Raw genomic sequence first — 22,607 nt, forward strand, 5'->3', positions numbered from 1 at the left:
TCCCCGCGTAGGGTAGCCCCATGTGCAATGAGTGCACCCTGTAAGGAGAGCTGCCCAGCATGAAAGAAAGTACAGCCTGCCCAGGAATGGCGCCGCACACACGGAGAGCTGACACACAAGATGACGCAACAAAAAGAAACACAGATTTCCATGCCACTGACAACAGAAGCGGACAAAGAAGAACACGCAGCAAATGGACACAGAGAGCAGACAAGTGGGGGGGGGTTGGGGGGGAAGGGGAGAGAAATAAAAAGTAAATCTTTAAAAAGATAAAATAAAAAATAAAAAGAAAGGACACTAGACAATTGGCTGAATGCACATGAAAAAATAAACATCTCTAGTGAAGAAAATGACATGAATAAATAAAAATGCCAATACTATAGTATGTTTTACTTAAAACTCCACTTTTTCTTCCTACAGGATCTAAAAAGTGGGTGCCTCAAATATAAAGACTAATCAGTGATTTTGGACTCAGTGTTTAAATATGTAATTTGTGATGGGAGCTACATAAATTTACGGGGACAGAGAGATATTATATTATTATATTGTTAAGTTTGTACCAAAGCAAATGAGATTTTTATAGATTTAGGATATTAAATTTAAACCCCATTGTAGCCACAAAGAAAATAGGGAATGTGCAAACTCCAGAGACAGTAAGTAGAGTACAGGTTACCAGGGGTGGGGTGTAAGGACAATGGGGAGTTAATGCAAAATGAGTGTAGGGGTTCTGTATGAACTAAGGAATAGTAATAGTAATGCATGGTGATGAGGGTACTGCAACATCATGAATGTAATTAATCTCACTGAATTTTATGCTTGGGAAGGCTGGGATGGGAAGCTTTAGATAGTATATATGGTTTCACAATTTAAAGGGAGAGAGAGAGAAACTAAAGAGATAATGATGGTTAAATGCCACGCATGATACTTGAGTTTTTTTCCATTTCTCAAGTAAATGTACTGGATACATATAATTTTTTAAAATCATACAATATATTACACAATATATTTGGCTCATAGTAACACAATCATACAGTATTTATCCTTTTGTGTCTGGCTTGCTTCATTCAACATAACTTGATGAAATTTAAGAATGGAGGAGAAAAATCACAAAAGGACATTATTGGAACATAAGTAAGAATATAGAATGTAAGTTTTATATCAATGTTAAATTTTTTGAACTAGATAACTGCACTTGTGGTGATTACATAAGTGAATATCCTTGTTTGTAGGAAATGTTTATGGAAGTATAGTGTGTTCAAGGAATGCAATGTGTACAACCTGCTCTTAAATATTCATAACATGGATGGATGGGTAGATAGATTGATATAGATAGAGAGATAGATAGTACATAGATAAATGGAAGGAAGGAAAGAAGGAAGAGCAAAGGTGGCAATGATGGATCTGGGTATCTGGAGGGAGTTGGGGATATGTTAGAGTTCTCTGTATGGAATCTATTATTTTTGCAACTGTTTTGTAATTTTGAAATTATTTCAAAACTAAAAGCTAAAAAAATATAAAGCAAAAATCAATGAAACTGAAAACAGGAAAACTAATAGAGAAAACAAATGATTCTAAATATGGTTCCTTTAAATATATATATATAGCACTTATCTAATCTGACTCCTTTCTCTCAAGGCTCACTGTCCTGTCATCTAATATCTGAAAACCATCATCTCATATATTGTATCCAGTTTTCTATTATAGTTGTTGAAGATTAATAGGTAAATCTGGTCCTCATTTGTCCATCATGGTTGGAACTGAAAATCCTTTATCTGAGGACATTTGGATTTGGATTTTAAAATAAATATTACAAATGAAAATATGGGAGTAGATATGAGCCTTAAGTTTGAGAATTTTAAATACCAAACACACAGATGCATCCACTAGCTGCCCTCATTCTTATAATGGGTTCTGGGCCTCTATTTCAATGAGAGTAGTGTTAGAGAAAAATTTGCACTCACTGGGACATGGAGACTGCTGATGGCAGGCAGAAAGATTATTGGGAAGCTCTCCCAATGGAGGGGGTCTGAAGAATAGACTTCAGTGCCCCAACCAGCTTGGTGGGGGTCTGAAGAGAGACTATAGCCCATCTCTGGCAGAGGCAGCCATGAATTTATACAGTACATCTATAGATGGGTAAAAGTTTAGTCAGTGGGAGGAGATTGGGGCTTGGGTAAGACTCAAGGGTCAAGAGGAAAGGCTGGGGGTGGTGGGCTAGGGGTACCTGAATTCTAGGGATGTGGGAAGGGCTGGTGGTGTCATGTGGCATCTTTGTCTGTTTTGTCTATGTGAGGAAATGAACTGTATCTGAACATGTAGGCTCTGGATGGGAGGCTGTTCTATGTCACAGGAATGCAAGTCACTGTTAACCATCATAAACCTTGTGATCAGTTAATCATTATAAATCTTTTAAGGGAGAAAACTCTAACATTCCTAACTCTTGGTTTTATACACACACACACATACCATATGTGTGTGTGAGGGGTTCCCTTCTGTCTTGCCCAGGGGCTCTGATTTCTGGTTCTGGAGAGGCTGGTATTGGTGTTCGTGCAACAGAAAGATTCCATTTACATATTCTTGAAGTAATAGGTTTGATTTATGATTGCACAGGTGTTTTTTGTGACAGTGGTGAGGACTTTAAGGCATGTATGTTAGCTAACAGTGGCAGGGTTTAACTGCTTGGAGAAATAGGCAATAATTTGGTTAAGGGCAAGTAGGGATTACAAGGAACTGATGAAAAATGTGAAATTCTCTAATGAGCATATAACTGGTTTTGTGATTAAAGAAGAGTGGACACTCTTAACACTCACAGTAGAGAGTGAGAAAGTGGATAAAGGTTCTGAATATTCTAGGAGGACTAAATATGTGGCCTCCATGTTCTTAAAAAGGAGATCAGTTTACCTCCAACCTTGATGCTAATCCTTGGTTTTGGACTTACTGATGGAGATGTAGGGCTGCCTTGAACCAGGGATCCATCAGTTGTTGGACATTAATTTGAGTAGGTCTGGAAAGGAGGATCTTGGCTCTGGGTTGGTAGGGTGTGCTAGAGGAACTTTACTGGAAACAGCATTTTCAGGACAGTCTGGCTTCCAATGACAACATACCAGGCCAGTCCCTGGTGGAGTTCTGGGATCCAGGCAGGAGCACACCCAATGCTCTTCCTTTCTGCACTTAAAACAGGGTTCCTGAGGTGGCCAAAGAAAAGAAGAGGGGTTAGTTTTCCAAGAATTGGACCTGAGGGGAGCAGATAAGAGGGAGGCTTTAGCCTGATCTGGTTTGTGTTTTCTAAGTCAACTTGCTCTTGTCTATTGTTAAGAACTTCAAAAGCTGTTTTAATCAGTTTTTTGTGAGGGGTTTGAGGGCCATCTTCTAATCTCTGCTACTTTTTCTAATGTCTGGATAGGATTGTGTGATGAAGTGTGTGTGAAGCTATAGTTGACCAGAGTCTGACTCAGGATTTTTTTTTTAAAGATTTATTTATGTATTTTTTTACTTATTTCTCTCCCCTTCCCCGCCTCCACCCCAGTTGTCTGTTCTCTGTGTCCATTTGCTGCATGTTCTTCTTTGTTCGCTTCTGTTGTTGTCAGCTGCATGGGAATCTGTGTTTCTTTTTGTTGCGTCATCTTGCTGCATCAGCTCTCCATGTGAGCGGCACCATTCCTGGGCAGGCTACACTTTCTTTCGTGTTGGGCGGCTCTCCTTATGGGGCACACTCCTTGAGTGTGGGGCTCCCCTACACGGGGACACACCTGCATGGCAGGGCAATCCTTGCGTGCATTGGCACTGTGCGTGGGCCAGCTCTACATGGGTCAAGGAGGCCCAGGGTTTGAACCGTGGACCCCACATGTGGTAGATGGATGCCCTAACCACTGGGCCAAGTCTGCTTCCCTGACTCAGGATTTAAATTGGCATATTTAAGGAGGAACTCGGTCAATCTATTTTTTTTAATTTTTTTAATTTTTTTTTAAAGATACAAAAATCACACAAAATGTTACATTAAAAATTATAAGAGGTTCCCATATACCCCACTCCCCTCACCCCCCGACTCATCCCACATTGACAACTTCTTTCATTAGTGTGGTGCATTCAGTGCATTTATGAATACATTTTGGAGCATTGTTATGAAACATGGATTATAGTTTATATTTTAGTTTATATTCTCCCCCAGTCCCTTCAGTGGGTTATGGCAGGGTTTCAGGGCTATCTTCTAATCTTTGTTACTTCTTCTAATGTCTGGATAAGATTGTGTGATAAAGTGGATGTGTAGGTATAGCTGATGAGAGTCCAGGTCAGGATTTAAATTGGCATATTTAAAGAGGGATTCAGTTAATCTATCAATAAAAGCAGCTGGATTTTCATCAAGTCTTTGTGAAACCTATTTAATATTATCAAAATTAACTGCCATAATGGCAGCATTTTTCATGCCTTCTATTATTCAGGTAAGAAATGGACCATGTGCGGAAGGTCACCAGATCTTGGCTGATAGTTCAAGGGTGGATTAATTGTTGGAACTGCAGTGGGGCTTGATGGGCATTCATTGGGGTGTTGAGTGTGCATGGAATCTGTGAAAGTAGTAGCAGCCATTCAAATGTGGCTTTTCTTCAGGTGTAGCTGAAGAGGTAAGGTTACTGTATGTGTTCTGATATGTGTGATTATGAGAGTGGGTGAGGTGTTGGAATTCTTTGATGTATGTGGTGGGATTTTCAGAGAATGAGCCTAACTGGCTTTTTATCAGACTTAAATCTGAGAGAGAGATGGGAATCTGTACTTTAACTATTCTTTCAGCTTCTGCTATTTTTCTGAGAGTTAAGAGGAGTGTTGATGTTTGTGTAGAATTGGGAGGTGGCGAGGGGATAACTTTTGTATTTCCAGAGGTGGAGATGGATGGTGGGGGAGGGGGGGAGGACACAGTCCTCATGAATGAATATGAGGAGTGGAGAAAGGAGGGGCAGAAAAGGGCACAGCAAAGGGCTGAGGGGTGGAAGGTGGCAGCAAGGATGAGGATGGAGACAAAGTTGGAGGCACATAGGGAGGGAGTGCAGGAGGAGCTTGGCTTGTCGGATCAAAGTTGAGATTTTCAGAAGATTTGGGAGGTGGGCTAGAGGGAGATGAAAGTTTTTGAGGTGTTTTCTGGTGTAAAAGAAGAATTTGGTAGGAAGAACTGGGTTGGCAGACAGAGGATAGGTTTGCTCACTGGGATTGCCGGCAGAAAAAAAGGAAAAGGAAAGTCTGAATGTAAGGAACCTCAGATTACTCGCCACTGAACTGGATGTAGTTTTTTAAGTTTTGGAGAATTTGGAAATTGAAAGTGCTGTGTTCTGGCCATTGACTTTCATTATTCAGTCACACAGAAGTTGAATAGAAAATGAGTTTTTTAGGTCTGATGTTTCTGTCTGAGTACAGAGTTTAAGGTTATGAAGGAGACAGCCTAGAGGCATGGTGGGGGGCTGAAATTGAATTGCCCATTTTAGGTGGCTTGGACGAGACTAAGGATTTCTATAAAGGAAAGAACAGGTCAGAGTCTGAGTGAGCAATGTATCTCAGAATAGTCAGATATCTCCAAGGAAACAGGAAATTGTTCTTTGGCCAAACATCTTCAGAGCCAAGGGGTTTCTTCTGACAAGGACACAGGCCCCCACCTGCCATGGCCCTTGGGGACAGTGTGGACCACTGACCTAGCACTAGGATTTTTCAGTGGGTTGTTCTGGGCAATGGAAAAGGAAGAGAGAGCAGGATCCTCCAGTGGAGAAATTCCTGGTCACCAGCTATGATTCAGCATTCAGCATTGGATGGGTTTGCAGCAGCAGCAGGTGGAGATTCTTCACCAATTAATCAGTCTAAATGTGATCCCAGTCTGAGGTTCTGGCACCAAATATTAGGAAAAAAATGGTGCTCACTGGGATGCGGAGACTGACACAGCAGGCAGAAAGTTTATTGGCAAGCTCTCCCAATGGAGAGGGTCTGAAGAAAGACTTCAGCCTGCCTCTGGCAGAGGTGGTCATGAATTTATACAGTACATCTATAGGTGGGAACATGCTAGTCAGTGGGAGGGGTTGGGACTTGGGTAACACCTGAGGACCAATAGAGATGGCTGGAGGTGGTGGGCTGGGGTAGTGAATTCTAGGGATGCAGGAGGGGTTGGTAGGGTCATATGGCTCTTTTGTCTGTTAGTGTGAGGAAACAAATTGTGTCTGGACACATAGGCTCTGGATGGGCGCCTGTTCTATGTCACAGGGATGCAAGCCACTGTTTGTTAACCACTGTAAAATTTGTGATCAGTTAATCATTATAAACTTTGTAAGGAGAAACCTCTAACAAGTAGCTACCTGTTAGACCAGTGGACCTTGCCCTCATGAAAACTGTCTCCTTTTTCTTATTGTGCTCTGGGCATCTGGGAACACTGACATGTAAGATCAAATGTCCCAGGAAACAGGCCTCTTCCCGGGGTACATCAATTGAGGGCTGAAAGTAAAGGTATAGAGGACCAAAGTTGTACCCTAGGTGTACCTCACACTGTGGGAGGAGAAGGTAGGCCGGCTGAGGGGACATGGTTTTTTGTTAGTACTCTTCCTGATTCTGAGAATATCAGGGCCAGGACTAAAGAGAAATCTCTCATTCATTCCTACAGGCTTTAGGCTTGTAGATCCTGGTGGGAAAGGAGGATAGAAGAGCTCCCTGTCCCCAGAATCTCACATTCCAGTGAACATCAGACATTCTTCTGCTCCCGCCCCTAAAGATGAGGAAAATTAATTTTATTTCTACTGACATCTCAGGAAATGTGAGTCCAAGTGACCAACCAGAACTGACCTCTATTACAATTTTCATGTTTACATCTGGTCTTTTCATGATTCGGCTCACCGTCGTAAGTTAGCAAAGAATGTGAGCCCTTCCACACAAAAGTTGCATCTCCCCTCCACTAGGAAGTTTGAACAAGACAAGCCTGTGACTTAAGACACAGTGATGGACATCGGTGGATAGCACTGGTGATAGCACTCCACGTGTAACATAACTACTCTGCCAAGGGAAAATGGGGGTGTAAAGCTAATCAGACAGAGACCCAGCAAGAAGGGACAGATCCATTTTAGTGGACACTTGAAGTTTCCTGGCGAGCGCAGCCCAGGGTGCGGGTTCTGCAGTCCCGCGCCCCCCGCCCCGTGCAGCAGAACTCAGGTCGGCCACTAGGCGGCTCACCCCACTGCCCAGGACCCGCGCAAGCGCACCGAGAAGCTCCGCCTGCGCCTGCGCAGGGCGCGCTACGGTCTCCTGCTCCCAGAGAGCACCGCGCACCGCGGGCGGGACTGCAGGTCCCAAGAGGCCTGATTTCTACCCTTCACACCCCTAGATTTTTTACCTGCGCTAAGTCAAGTTCTTTACATCCCGGAAGTGGTGACAAAGAGAGAGGAGGGCGGGAAAATAGGAAGTCGGCGAGCCAGAGAGAGCTGGGCTGTAGGACCCCCGGTCCTCTGAAGTCTCAGGAGGCAAGTGCTCAAGGTGAAAAGAGTCCTGGAGAATCACTCCTGGAAAGGTAACCCTCGTTCCTGTGACAACACAGGTACGAAGACTTATATACAGGACAGCTCACTTGGGAATCTTTGCATCCCTGAATTTTGGGTATAATCTCTGAGATGAGAAGCTGAGTAGAGGCAAGAAATTCACTTTGCATACCTTGGAAAAGATTGTTCCCACAATAGAGCCTTTCCAAAGAGAAGGTTTCCCTCATGTGTACCATGCAGCGTGTTTGAGGATCCTCAAAATAGCAATCGCTTGGAGAGTCCAGGAAAGAAGCTAGACGGGCTTGTGCACACAGTGGAGCATCCCACAGGGCTCTGCTCGTGACTGAAGTGCTCCCCTCCCGGGATTTGAACAGACTCTACATGACACCTCCTGGATCCCTGGGGAATTGAGCCCCAACATTCCTAGCGGAAACCAGCACATTTACATACTTCAAATACCCTACCAGGATGCATGCCATTGCCTCGGCTCTGTACTCAATCTCGTCATTCCCCCCAAATTGCCCTCACAAGCCAGTTTAGGAAATAGGCCTTTCCTCCTGACGCTGGTGTTTGGATAAAATTAATGGCTTTTGCGGTATTTTTGTTAGTGCAATTGTATTCTACACAGTTCAGTCTCTAATCATATTTAGCTCCCATTTACCTATTAATATGTCGTGAATTTTTTTTGAATTAAATCATAACCTTATCTAAATATAGATTCCCCTTCATCAGCTCAGGCCTGCTTCCAGACATCCCTCCTGGTCTTCCCATTTTTAGGGTGCCTGTGGCTGCAACAGGATTCACAGGAGTCTAGAGAGGACACGGAGCTAACAGGCAAATCCTGGGAGGATGACTGTGAGCTTTATGTACACAGGCACACTCAACGTCTTCTCTGGGAGGAGGTGTTTCTGAATTTTTAGGACTAAAACACTATTGTGGATTCATTCGTTTATTCCAGATATTTATGGATTAGACATCAACCACTTGTCTGGGCACCATGAAGGATATGTGAAGAAAATGTCAGATGACCTGCCTCCTGGAATTTACACACTAGGGGAATGAAACATTAAGTACAAGCATAATTAGTAATGGAATCATATGTTACATTAAAAACTATGGAAATATTTATGTATGCATAAATATGCGTACACATATCTATCTTTATATGTCTTTTGTCAGGGCAGTAGCTGAGGAAGCTTCTGGGGGTGGCAAAATCACTTTAGAGAATAATTTTCTGGTGGGTCTGCACATGGTGGTGGAATGTGGATGTCTGGCAGTAGCTTTCTTTGCAAAGGGAACACGCGTAGGGCATATCTCCAGAGTGGATCCTCTCATGAGCTAGCAAGTTGGTTTTTAGCTGAAGGATCTTTCATGAGTTGCACCTGAAGGGCTTCTCTGCAATGTGAATCTTCTGGTGCACATGGAGGTCTGATGTCTGGAAGAAACGTTTGTGACACTCGGTGCAAACAAATGGTCTCTCATTCCTGTGTCTTCTCTGGTGGGCTTCTAGCTGAGAGGGAAACCTAAAGATCCTGGAACAGTCCTCACATTTGTATGATTTTGGGGGACTGTGGACTCTTTCTTGGTGTATCCCACATCTGGATGTTCCATCATTGCTCTGGTGGGTAGGGATAGGCTCCGGTGTGGCCTGGTCGGGCCTGGGGAGAAACCATGGTTCCACTTCCATAGGGACATCTTGATAAGAGTCTTTCTAGGGATCCTTCCTGGGATTTGGGTGAGCCAAGCTCTGTTCTTCTGGAGTTCTCCCAAGAAATAGCTCCCTCTTCAGACTTACTGCAGTTCTCTTCCTGAGTGATAATTGGGGAAGGTACTTGATTGCTTTGACTCATAATATTGTCAATTTCTTGAGTAATTTTCCCGGAAATATTTGGGTCACCTTCTTTTAGTTCATCTTCTGTGAAAATAAAGGGATGAATCAATGAAATCGTATCCCGGTAGGGATCCACACAGTATAACCATCTGTTGACTGGGTTCCCTCACTTACCTTGTTCTGTTTGCAGGGGAGTATCTTGGGCATACCAGCATGGCATCCTCCTGCTCTGTCCTGTTGAGCTTCCTGCTAATGACTGTCCCTTGAGCTGAATAATTACTTCTCTTAAGGACATATTCTCAGAGAAGAGGGCTTCCTGTCCCCGCATGTGAACATGGACCTGTAAATACAAATGATCACTGTAATATTTAGATCTGTTGTGTGACAGAAGCCATTGTGCAGCATAAGAAACCTTCCTTCATCAGGCTCTTTGAGGTCTCCCTCCTATGCGCTCCCACACCTCCATATCCTGCCATTATCTCTGCTGGCATTACAGGTCATGGTAACTGCTTCTTCAGTATGTCTTTTCTGATTAAAAAAACAAACAAACCATTTCTCAAAGAGTCCTCCTTCCCTCCCTCACCAGCTAAAATTTCCCCCTTGAATATTCTCACAGACAAATCGATTTATTTCCCCCATGATGCCTATTTCATTCTGAAACTATCACGTTTATGCATGACTCACTCATTCCTTTATATCCCCCTCGTTCTTTTTGTTAATCTAAATAGAAGGGGAAACGGACTTGGCCCAGTGGTTAGGGTGGTGTCCGTCTACCACATGGGAGGTCCGCGGTTCAAACCCCGGGCCTCCTTGCCCCGTGTGGAGCTGGCCCATGCGCAATGCTGATGCGCGCAAGGAGTGCCGTGCCACGCAAGGGTGTCCCCTGCGTAGGGAAGCTCCACGCACAAGGAGTGCACCCGTGAGGAGAGCCATCCAGCCTGAAAAGAAAGTGCAGCCTGCCCAGGAATGGCACCGCCCACACTTCCCGTGCTGCTGATGACAACAGAAGCGGACAAAGAAACAGGATGCAGCAAATAGACACCGAGAACAGACAAGGGGGGGGGGTTTAAATAAATAAATAAATCTTTATAAATAAATAAATAAATAGAAGTCCTGCAACTGTTAGCATGTAGTAGGTGCTCAGTAAATACTTGCTCTATCCTTCATCCTATATTCTTCCACTAATGCAGATACTTTATCTGTTCTGTCTTCTGAATCTCTAGGTTAATGTTTGGGAGGGGGGAAAAAAGATAAAAATTAAAAAATAAAAACAAGCAAAAAACCAATTTAAAAAATAGAAGAAAATTAAAAAGGTTTTGGTGGAGCAACCTGCTAGTCTCTCATCTGTGCCCTTGATCACATTAACTAATTTGTCTGAACCTTTGTTTACACATATTCAGAATAGTTTAATAATGTTCTATATTCTTGTTGGTACAATTTTAAGTATTAAATCGATTACCCAATATGCTTGGCTTCTTCAATCAGTTCCATGGGATAAACACATATAAACCATTTTGCTTCATTCAAGCCAACTTAGTATGGTGATGATTCTCTTCAGTGATGAAGAGTGGTGGGAGGGTGTGATTTGACCAATAATTGGGTCTACAGTATATTCCAGGAAACTCCACCTGACAGTACTTCTTCCCTAGCCGCCCCCCACTTCAAACGCAGATGTCAGGATCCCTACTCACAAAGCCGGGCGGATTCATGCAGTCATCAGTCACGTCTTCCATGAATCTATCCAGGTTTCTTCCACTTGAATCCCATTTCTTCTTCAAAGAGACCCTGTTTCTGCTGTGTCCATTCAGCATAAACTGTTCCAGGACCAACTGAGAAATGATTTCATCCTTGGTGTGTTTTTCAGGCTGCAGCCACAAGTGGAAAAATTTATGGAGTCTTTGCACTTCCTTCCTCACGCATGAATTATCATTTTGAAATGAGCTAAGCCAAGTGATCTGGAAATCAAAGATCTCCTCTCCCTTCTGGATACCAGATCTTTGGGTGGGTTCAAACTCTATATTTTCTGATCCACGATCATTCCTGGATGGCTCACGTTGAAAGGACGTCCTGAGATCTAAAGCCATGCTTAGCAAGGTTTCTCAGAGACTCAGCCTTGAGGATTCAGTCTCTGTTGACTTGAGATCTGCTTCAACAAGTCGGGGTGCTTAAAATCAGCATGCTAGAAATAGTAGACCTAGGGAATTGGTTACAACACTGTTATAATCAAAAAACACATCAAAGCCCAAAAACGCAGGTCTAGATGGCTCACAGGTGAATTATACCAGACATTTACCAAAAAAAAAAAAAACACCTGAATCTTATGCAAACACTCCCAGAGCACAGAGTAAGTACCACTCCCTACCTTATTTAGATATGAGGTCATCACCTACCTGTTAATGAAGCCTGACAAGTACATTAAATAAAGGGACACTATAAGCCAGTATCTCTCATAAATATAAATGTAAAAATTCTATGCAAAATATTTTCAAATCAAGTGTAGTCACATATGAGAATAATACATCAAGATCAGTTGGGGTTTATTTTCTAAATGCAAGGTGGGGATGAAATTTTTAAAATTGATATAATTTACCACATTAGCAGAATGTAGAAAAGCATGTTTTCATCATCTCAGAAGATACATTAAAGTGTTTCATAAAAGCTAGTATCCATTCACAACAAAGAGCATGTTATCTAGGAATAGAAGGGAACTTCCTTAATGTGACAGTATTTCAAAATTAACTATATTTTAAAATTATTCTTCAAAGATTAAGAGGTTTATGTCCATTATCATCTCTATGCAGTATTGGATTGGTTTCTGAACAGTGAGCTAAGGTAAAATATATATATATATATATATATATATATATATATATATATAATGCCATAATTTATAAGTGTCATGACTGCATTTGAAAAAAATCTAAAATATTATATTACATAATTTTAAAAGATTAATATACAAAATCAAATGATTCTACAAGCCACAAGAACTAAATATCAAAGTAAAAAGAAAAAGCTTTGCCACTTATAGTAGCATTAAATATCAAATATCCATGAAGAAATCTAATGAAAAATGTGCAGTACCTCTATGGTGATAACTAGAAAATTGAAGGAAAATGAAATCTTAAATATATGGAAGGATAAGCCATGTTCTTAGTTTGCATGATTCAATATGAACAAAATATCAGTCATCGCCAATTTGACTTTTAAAGTCAATGTAATTCCAAGGAAAACCCAATAAGTTTGTGTGTATAAGTGTGTGCTTGTGTGGGTAAATTGACAAATGTATTCTAAGATTTTTCATTCAAAGGGCCAAAAATTGCTGAGCTAATTATGGAGAAGAATTAATTAGGAGGATTTACAAAACCAGATAACATCATCTGATAATAAGACCACACTACTCGTGGCAGTGTGATAGTGGCACAAAGATAGAAATAGTATCCCTTCATAGATTAACATCTATAGTCACTTGATTTGTTGTGTGTGAAGGATTTTTCTTCCCTTCAATAATACCCACATAGGGCATACAATGACTCCTACCTTACATCATTTAAAGGAAAACAATTGTGGATGGATTCTAGAAAAAAATATATGAAATGTAAAACAGTAAACTTCCAGAAGACCACCTGGCAGAATATACTTAAGACTTTGTAGTAAGAAAAGATATCTTCAACCTGACTACAAGAAACCCTCAGCATAAAGGGAACTACTTAAAATGTGAAATTTTGTTCATCAAATGAAATTATTAAAATATTGAATATGTAAAGTACATACTGGGGGAAGATATTTGCAGTAAATATCCAAAAATACCTTTATAAAGAACTTCAAACCAAGAAGTAGTTGGCTCAAAAGTAAAGCAAGCAAAACCCCAAAGAATACTTACAGTCCAAAAGAAAAATAGTCAAGAAAATTGATCAAAAGTGAGTACTTCAATGGCTAATAAACAAATGAAGGAGGATCAAATGCATTCATAACCTCAGACATGAGAAGTAAAACCACAATGAGATGCTACAAAACAGAATGACTAAAATCAAATAGACCAATGATGCCAAGTGAAGGCATGGATTGGAGGACCTGGATTTCTCAAGTCACTGTCACTGCTGGATTTCTCAGTCACTGCTGGTGGGTGATCACTTCGGAAATAGTGTGGTTGGTACCAGGCTACACTTATGTATGTCCGTGACCCAGAAAATTTACTCCTTGGCATATACTCAGCAGAAAAACAATGTGTTTATGTGCATCAAAAACGTATACAAGAATGTTTATTAATCATAATGTATCATTATGTTTATTAAAATACTACTAATCATAATTAGCAATAGTCCCAAATTACAAACTGTCTAAGTGCCCAATTAGAAAAGATATACTGTGATTTATTCACAAAGAAGAATATTCAACAGCAATGAAAACGATTGAACAATTGCTTCAGGAAATAACATGGATTAATACCTAAGTATAATGTTTAAAAGAAAGAATCCAGAGACCAAAAAATACTTTTTGTTTACTCCTATTTAGGTTAAGTCAAAAGCATACCAATCTTATCACCAATCAATATAATTCTGATATTTGCAGTTTTTTGTATGTCCACTAGACCTCAATAAAAATGCTCAATTAAAATGTAAATGGGGTCTTAAATTGTAAATAGACTTGACGTAATTGAGGATAGTCATGATTTGGTATAAATATGTAATCTCAGTAATTATTTAAAAACCATAGTTCAGAAAAAGTAGAGACCGAGGTGAGTGAAATAGAAGAGATATCGCAGCATTCGTGTAATTGATCCCTTCCTTGGCGGAGAGGCAGACACCAGCGTCGTCACCGCCAGCTATGCCTACGATGTCAGTCCAAAGACACTTTCCTTAGGAAACTGCATCATCATCGTCCTGCACACCCCACCCCCATCAAGTCACCCTCACTTGTGAACAATTGTCTCTCCTTCACGCCTCTTATCAAAGTGACGATTTCATGTTTATCTGTGGGTTTCTAATCCCTGTCCTTTCACACTGGAGTGTGGGATCTAGTGATGTGGGCTAACAGTGAAAGGCTACAGTCCTGCCCTTGGTGACCATGGCGATGACTCCAGTCCTGGGAGGCAATTTAGCAATGCAAGCTCTATATACATACCAGTCAGTCCTGGGAAACTCTGATGGTGGTGATGCTGAAGCTTAAGGGAACTTGGACTTGGCCTTGAATGGGAAATATAATATAGCCTGTGCATAAATTCAAAATCATCTAATTCTGTATCCAAGTGTGCCTAGTCTCTAGAAATCCAGTTAAGTGATAGGGGTTTGAATGTTCAGAAAGGATGTAAGACTGAATGTGTATTCAAAGTTGCATCCAGATGGAATGTGGGCAAGCTAATTCAAGGTCACCTGAAATGTGGGCAATACGTTAATTCAAAACCTAGCTGGTACTCAGGCAAACACTTAATTAATAAAGTAGTTTTCTTTGATAAAAGCACCATGTGACTCCCCACACCGAATAAAAGGAACTTGAAAATCTTGTTCGAGGCCTGGGTTTGAAACAGAAAGCTCCCTGAGTCCGGTCGGCTGTCAATAAATCATTTTTCCTTCTCAAAATCATTCCTGAGTCCTGACCTTTCTATACGCAAATACTTGAACCTCTCTCAACTTCTACAACACTAGTAGAGATAACATGACTTCGCATTGCTCAATATTGCTTTCTGATTGCAAAACATGTTACCTGGGCAGTTAGAAGCATGGGGTTTGGAAGATAAAATGGATAAAAGATTTAATCCCTTTTCTATATCCTTGCTCTGTTTTAAGTCCTTTGTGCATTTTACATATGGTTACCATTTCAAGGATTTGGTTTTTTTTAAAAAAAAAGCACATTTCATATGAAAAATCAGAAAGTGCACATGTTGGGTGTGAGTAACACAGGGGCACAGAAACCTAATGGGTGCTGTTAGTTGATGCTATTTCACATTTTCTGTCATCCTCACCTGGCTGTATGATCAGCTTAACCTTCCAAATCACATCAATGAAGCAGGCAGAGATGAACCTGGAAAACAAGAGGAGAAAACATTCTTAGCTTTCCCTAATCCATTTCTGACAGAGCTTTCAACGACTTTCTGAAACGCTACCCGGCTCAGGCCACACACTCTCAAAGGCATTGCCTAGGCATGCTCTCAGCCCTCTGGCTGGTTGTGGCTGGTCTCTAGTCTCTGGCTGGTTGTGGCTGGTCTCTAAGTCCAGGGACAGTGGCCTCTGTTCCTCTCCTGGAGAACCCATGTCCGCTCCATCATCTCTAGTGCCCACAGGTCTGTTCTCTCCTCTTGGATCTCCATACTGTAACTTGCAGACATCCTCAATCCCACACAGGCAAAGCTGCAGAGCACTGTGGGTATGACCTTGCAACTCAAAACCAGAGACCACCCGGGTTCCAGTCTGGGGTCTGCATTTACCAGCTGTATGGCCCTAGGCCGTGACCCATCAGGTCCCCATCTGTGTCATGGGGACTTTAAGGACACTCACCTTCCAGAGTTGTCCTGGGGCCAAATGAGTTAACATAGGGAAACAGAGCAGTTGCTGGTACATGGTAAGATCTGGCAAGGCATCTGGTAAATAGCTTCTACTCACCTTTTAAATTTTAGTGCCAAGGAACTTTCCCAGCAAAGTCTCTGTCAGTTAAGCTGGTCTCGGTTACACAGAGTCCATAATATCAAGCAATTTGGGACCAGAGCAATTGTCACAATACAGCAACTCCTATGCCTGACAGACCTCTATATCTTGTACCCAGGAATTTTCTCCCAGTAGCTTGCACACTCACACACACAAAACAGAAAATTTTCCTTTCGTTCTGGAAACTCACCTTTTCCTGGCTGAACCTTCAAACTGGGTAGTCCTGGGCTGAACACTGAGCTGATGTGTGACTCTTGCTGCACTGGGTTCATCTCATTTGCTATCCTAGCGTTCCTCCCTTTTATAGGACCTGTGATTTAATTATGTATTTAAAGATGTGATTGGATGAAACTTGCCTGTTGATTGAGTCAGTGAAGTCAATCAAAATTTTCAGGTCTCCAGCCCTGTGTTGTCCCACGCCCTCAGGCATGGGGCATTAACTCACAACCAAGCACATCACTATGTCTGCAGTGAAGAGCTACAGTCTTGGCATCAAGTGGAGGTAGGAAGAAGACCGTGAGTCTCATGAATTCCGGACACGTTTTGCCAAAAATGAGTCTTATTCAGACATGCTCAAAGTTTAACTTTAAATTTCCAATTTTACGGATTGCTGGTGTAGCAGAGAACCAGGCTGATGGGATTTCTCTTCCTGTGCTAATCCCAGGCTGGTGAGGCAGAGGGGCCCCCAGGACCCCAGAGGAGGGGTTTCCTGTACCCGCAAGAGATCCAGGGGCTGGGCGAGGACAGTTTCAGAGGGGAGGGGAGAAAAGTGCTTATGTCATGGTGAAAAAGCACATGACCGCCGATGGCCTAAGGGAGGAAGGCATTAAGTGGGGTGAGGGCTGGTCACCAGCACCTGGCTGGCCGGGCAGTGGGAGGAAAGGCACCAGGCAGAGGTTGTGGGAAGGGCAGCATTTCTGCTTCCAGACTCACTGTGGCGAGTTAGGACTTTCGAACTCCATGGTGCACTCCCATCGCTCCCTGGATTGCTGAGGTGAATTCCTAATTGGCCCCCCTCTGCTCCTGCAAGTCTTCATTCTAGTCTCGAAGCAAGTGCCAGAGGGACCCTCTTCTCACTTACATCTCCCTGCTGGGAGTTCTGCAGGGGTTTCAGGGTTCCCACAGCTGCGCCAAGTGCCGCTGGTGAAGCCCCTCTACCCCACAGTCTGTCATGGAGTCACATTTTCACAAAACGCAACAAAGCAAATTACTAGAGACATGTCAGGGACAAGAAAACAAAGCCATACAAAACGCTGGGCCTCTTTCCTGTTACAGACCAGCCATATCGACCAGACTCAGACTCTGAATAAAGTTCCAACTGAGAGCTTTATTAGCTGCAGGGTGACTGCCTCATCCTACGCAGAAGAGAGAGCAGCCCCGGGGTACGGGTGGGGGGGGGGTGGGGGGGTGAGGGGGGTGGGGGGTGGGGGGGCGGGTTGTTTATATAGGCCTTTAGGTTCAGGGCGGGGGGTGGGGCAATAGCTCAGCAAGCAAGCACGTACAGAAGCAGATGTTTGCGGTTAATTAAATGCTGGGAATTTTATCAGGGAAGACGAGCAGTTGGAGAGTTCTTGTTGTTTACAAGGGTCTGGGTCAGGTTGGTCTTTTGGCAGGGGCTGGTGAGACTTTCTACAGGAGGGGGCGCTGAGATAAGGTTTTACAGCCGAGCAACCTTGTTACAGAAGCGAGATATATGCGGTTAGGGGGCTGTGGAATTTTCCTCTCGGGTGGGGGTGGTCACAGGCTCCTACTTCTCCACATTCCGTCATTAGAGTGAACACACACAGGTCTTTGTAAAGTGCAGGGTTCTAGGCTCTTACTCTCTGCATCTGCAGGTGCCTGGACTGGAGAAAGGGACGGTGGGTGGGGGGGAGTGGGTGGGCAGAAGAGGGGGATGGGCGGGGGAGGGGCCCGGCAGAGCCTCTCTGGGCAGCAGGACTTGGAGTTCAGGCCAGGCTGACTGCAGCCCCTGCTGAGCTGGCCCGGCCTGGCCGCCTTGGCTCCTGCTCAGCCCCCGCCTCGCTGCGCCCCAGGCGCGCTCGCCCAGGCTGCTGCCCAGAATCCAGCAGTCTCACCCACGCGGGGACTTGATCCCACCCTCCGTCTACGCAGTCGTTCTCCCCAGTCACGGTGGCTAGCCTCGTCCCGCCAGGCCTTTACTCAAGCAGCTGCTCACCAGAGCTGCCCCGGAAGCTCTTAGCACACTTTGGGCGCCGCCCCACGACCCCTGCGGCCCCCACGCGGCCTCCCGGCTTGAGCTTCCCCTTTCCCCTTTCCGCCCTGAGCTCACATTCTGCTTGCCTTGTGCCTGGTCGTCCCCGCCCCTCACCCCCAGCTCGGGCCGGGTGTTTCGTCTTCTTTCTGCTCCCCGTCGTGGCCCCAGCAGTTAACAGCGGCAGAGCCTGGCGCATGCCACGCAGGATGTGTCACGTGGAAACGAGGGTTCCAGGTGGAAGGGAAGGCCTAAGACGACGAGGCGCGATGCGGAGGGGAGATGTGCCGCTGAGGGATTGCTGGAGAAGACCCCTCTCGGCGACTCAGGGTGGTGGGGAGACGGTGACTCCCCAAAGGGCCGCTGGCCGTGCCCCAGCGTGACCGTGGAAAGACGACAAGCGAGAGGGAAACCGAGTCGGGCAACTGGGAATGAAGCCTGCCCAGCCGCGCCTGGGCGAGCGCCCGGGGCTGCGGGGAGGGGAGCAGAGAGAAAGGCTGAATTCAGCCGCGCTCGCCGGGGGGCGCCCCTGCCTTCCAGCCCCACACCCCCTGCAGGGCTGCGGAGGCCCGGGGGCCTGTCAGGCTGACCAGGAGGCCCTCCTGGCGCCCCGGCGGGCACCCCCTGCCCGCGGCTGCTGGAGACACGCGCCCTGGCGCTGCGCCTCTCCTTGGTCGGGACGCTGGACGCTGAGCTGGGCTCCCCGCGAGGGAGCGGGAACGCCCTGCCTGCCCGCGCGCGGCCTCCCCCTGCCGGGCCTGGGCCTGCTCTGCCCAGCACGTGGCCTGGCGGGACCCTGGGTGCCGCGCGGCCGGCGGGGCGGGCCTGTGCCGGGGTCCTCAGGCTGCAGAGCTCTCGGCGGTTCCGGGATCAGGCAGGGAGGTCGGCGCGCAGGGGACCGGCGGGCAGAGGTGCCGGGTGTCCAGATGCCGGGCACTGTGGGGCCACCAGGGAGAACACTAGAGCAGGGGAGGGGGCAAACAAGGAGCCATCCTCAAAGAAAGCCAGGGGAGCCTGGACGGAAGACCCTGGTAGAGCTCGTGGGGGTCCAAGGCTCTCCTGGGCCCAGGGCAAGGTCGGCATTGGTCGCGGAAGGGAGAGGGTTATTTCAGGGCAGACCCCAGGGGCGTTGGTCGGGGAAGGGAGAGGGTTATTTCAGGGCAGACCCCAGGGGCGTTGCCCTGTTTTCTTCCCTCCCCCACTGACCTTCCTGTTCCGTTTCTGCAGCTCAGTTCCCAGTAAGCCTTAGATTAAATCATCTCCCATTAAGGTTGCCAGGTAAAGTGCATGATGCCCAGCTAAATTACCTTTTTTTCCCCCAGATAGCAGGGTCGGGGATTGAACCCTGGGCCTCGTTATATGGGAAGCCAGCGCTCAATGACTGCGCTACATCCACTCCCACCCAGCTAAATTTGAATTTCAGATTAGCAACAGGTAGTTTAGTATAAGTATATCCCCAAATCACAGGAGCTATCCTTATGCTAAGTCTGATCTCCCAAATTAACTGAACATCATGTATATTTTTAACTGCTTTATGAAAAATTTCCTTCCTACTTAGGGTATTTTTAATAAAGGTGTACTCATTTTTTTAAAAAGAGCAATCATAGTATGGATTTACATGCACGAAGTACAGAGTAGCCCTGGCCTCACACTCACAGATTTTCCTATTATTAACATTTTTTTAAAAGATTTATTTATTTCTCTCCCCCCCGCTGTCTGCTTTCTGTGTCTATTTGCTGCGTGTTCTTCCTTGTCCTCTTCTGTTGTTGTCAGCGGCTCGGGAATCTGTGTTTCTTTTTGTTGCGTCATCTTGCTGTGTCAGTTCTCCGTGTGGGCGGCACCATTCCTTGGCAGGCTGCACTTTCTTTCACGCTGGGCGGCTCTCCTTATGTGGCGCAGTCTTTGCGCGTGGGGCTCCCCTACGTGGTGACACCCCTGCGTGGCAGGGCCCTCCTTGCGCACATCAGCACTGCCCATGGGCCAGCTCCACACGGGTCAAGGAGGCCCGGGGTTTGAACTGTGGACCTCCCATGTGGTAGACAAATGCCCTAACCACTGGACCAAGTCCTCCTCCCTATTATTAGCATTTTGCGTTACCGTGGTATGTTTGTTAAAGTTCATGAACCAATACTATTACAAGTGATTATAAACTAAAGTTCATCTTTTACATTAGGTTGACTTTTTGTGTTGTACAGTTCTAGGTTTAAATTTTTTTTATTTTGGTTACAGATGTACAATATAAATTTTCCCATTTAATCACTTTCAAATATACAATTCAGTGTGCTGCCATCACCACTCTCTGTTCTAAAACTTTTCCATCTTTCTGGATGGCATGCAGTTTTATTTCCTAAATTTGGAAACTGTCCCTCTGATCCAGGGACAAACCCAGGCTTTATACTGTCTTCCTTACCAGACTTGTCTGCAACCCAAGCAGGAAGGCTTTGGCCTCTGAGATTGTGCATCCAGATTTTATGCACACCTGCAACTCGAGGCTTTAGGTCACAGCCATCAGGCATCTGAGGAGAGGGCTGCCCTGGCAGAGGCTTCTGCAGAGATGAGGTCTCTGGGGCCCCTGATAGGAGGCCATAGACCCTGCCCCAGCAGGGGGCAGGTCTGGTGGGTGCCAAGTTCCAAGTCCAGCTATGACACAGAGCTTGCTTTGTCAGCTTCAAAACTCCTGGGCCTGCCCTGAGGATGTGGTAGCTTGACTTTACCACATTGGGAACTCTGCCTAAGTTCTCCCATTACCTGACTGTGTGTTGGGGCACTTGATGTGCCATTCAATTATGCACATCATCATTTGAGACTATTTTTGCAGTGAATTTATGTTTAGAACACCTTTCCATCCTAGAGTATTGAACTTTTCTCACATGGGAGTAACCCTCAATGTTGAAAAAAGGTTTGTATCTTCAGCATGATTTTTACTCTGATGAATACATCTTTTTTTTTTTTTTTTTTTTTTAGGTACCAGAGCCTGGGCATAATTTGTCTTTCATGTCTTTCTACATTTGTTACTTCCATATGTTCTCCTTAATATGGCTGAGGTACAGCTAGAAAAAAAAAATACGACCAGATGAAGATCACTTTGGTTTGGCTCACCAATCTGAAAAGCTTTTTGAGCAGAGGCAGTTTGCCTCCGTCTGAACCTCTTAAGATGACTGGTACACTGAGCCACATTTCCACCATCTTCTGTATTTGATTCTCCTTTCATTGGGAGGCAAGGCTTTCGTGGAGACCAGGGATGTTGCCATGAATTCAGGGGCTGGGGCTAGGCAGCAGGCAGGCAGGGCATCTGGCTTCATCCCCTCTCCTTCCTGCAATTCCAGTTTCCTTCCTGCCCCTGTCAGGCTGGGTGATTTCTCACATCTTCTGCCCACTCCCCAGTGCTGTGAGGTTGCTTAGGTGACTGTATGCTTTCTACTGGATGGGAACAGAAGGTAAGTATTGGGACTGGGAGGCCCAGGTTTGAATTCAAGAACCCTTTTCTGGATCCTAGGGTCTCAATTATTTCAGCACCCAGTTTCACCAGCTAGTTCCCTGGGAGGAAAGAAGACACCTGCTTCACACCTGAGTGTACTTTCCCAGCTCAATTAGCTGAGAGAGCAGTCCTAACTGGGTGTTTTCTTCCAACGTCAAAGGAAAGTTTAGGGCAGTGGGGGGCTCTTCATGACTGTCCAACTCCGTCTTTGCCCTTATACAGGGTCTGAGATTTGGGATTTCACTCCTGTTACAATCTGTTAGTATTGGTTAGGGATTCTGAGTGTGTTTTCCTTTAACCATGAAATATTGCCCTGTGTATAATTTTCAAGTATCTAAAGTTAATATCCCCAAAATGTTATGCCAGAAGATATCCTTTGTTCTGTATCACTCATACTAGTTTTTTTCTTTTTCTTTTTTTCATAGTTCAACTTACGCAGGTAAGGTTAATGATTGAAACAAAATGGGATTAATTAAGGAAAAATTATATACAGGAGATGCCTTACACAGAATAATATATCCTTTTCATGTTGACTACTTTAACAGGGTTTAAAACAAGTAATTATTCCTCAAGTTTCTGAATTAAAATTGTTCAGGGGGCTATAAAGTCTGGAAATGCAAACCTAATATATAATAAGTACTTTACTGATACATGCTATGTTTAATGTGTTGTTCCTAACAATGCAAAAAGTTGTGCAAATTGCAATGAACAATGCGCATTAAGGCAGCACTTCCATCAATCCTTGTATATACAACTGTGATGCATTGCCTTCAGTGATTTGTGTCTCTCTAATTTTCACTGAATAAACTTGTACCTTTAGCATACCTGAGAAGACATAATCAAGGGAGTTAACTTTATTTTAAAATATATAGGAAAGTGGACATGGCTCAACTGATAGACTGTCCATCTACCATATGGAGAGGCGAGGGTTCAATCCCCAAGACCTCCTGAC

General features: G+C 44.5%; 1 pseudogene; it reads right to left on the reverse strand.

Moving 5' to 3' along the window:
* Window positions 1-8,622: 8,622 nt before the first annotated feature.
* On the reverse strand, window positions 8,623-11,508 carry LOC111765883 (zinc finger and SCAN domain-containing protein 4-like; annotated as a pseudogene).
* Between the last annotated feature and the right edge of the window lie 11,099 nt (window positions 11,509-22,607).

The sequence above is a fragment of the Dasypus novemcinctus genome, chromosome 18 (assembly GCF_030445035.2).
Source record: "Dasypus novemcinctus isolate mDasNov1 chromosome 18, mDasNov1.1.hap2, whole genome shotgun sequence".
In the NCBI taxonomy this organism is placed as follows: Eukaryota; Metazoa; Chordata; class Mammalia; order Cingulata; family Dasypodidae; genus Dasypus; species Dasypus novemcinctus.